The sequence below is a fragment of the Sinocyclocheilus anshuiensis genome, unplaced genomic scaffold, assembly GCF_001515605.1.
Source record: "Sinocyclocheilus anshuiensis isolate Anshui unplaced genomic scaffold, SAMN03320099.WGS_v1.1 scaffold70, whole genome shotgun sequence".
Lineage (NCBI taxonomy): Eukaryota > Metazoa > Chordata > Actinopteri > Cypriniformes > Cyprinidae > Sinocyclocheilus > Sinocyclocheilus anshuiensis.
This window is the reverse complement of record NW_015542377.1, coordinates 319,536-319,815: the sequence shown is the minus strand read 5'-3', so window position 1 is coordinate 319,815 and position 280 is coordinate 319,536.

Genomic DNA, 280 nt, shown 5'->3' with positions numbered 1-280 from the left:
ACGAGTCATTTGTTGCATCCAGTGGGGACATAATTACAGATTATAATGACTTATACTGTCTTTTTACGCGTTGCGTTGAGTATGGAGCCGCGTAAACATAAAACCATGTCTGCAGTTGTGATCGTAGAAACAACAAACAACAAGCCCTACTCTACACTGATCAAAACTCGTGTTTGAATCATCAGTGGCAAATCCTTTAAATATAAAAAACTTACTTACAGACTGTGAGTCAGAACAGCCGGCATTGTAGTCTACTCTACCAGGATCAGGAAACAGTCCT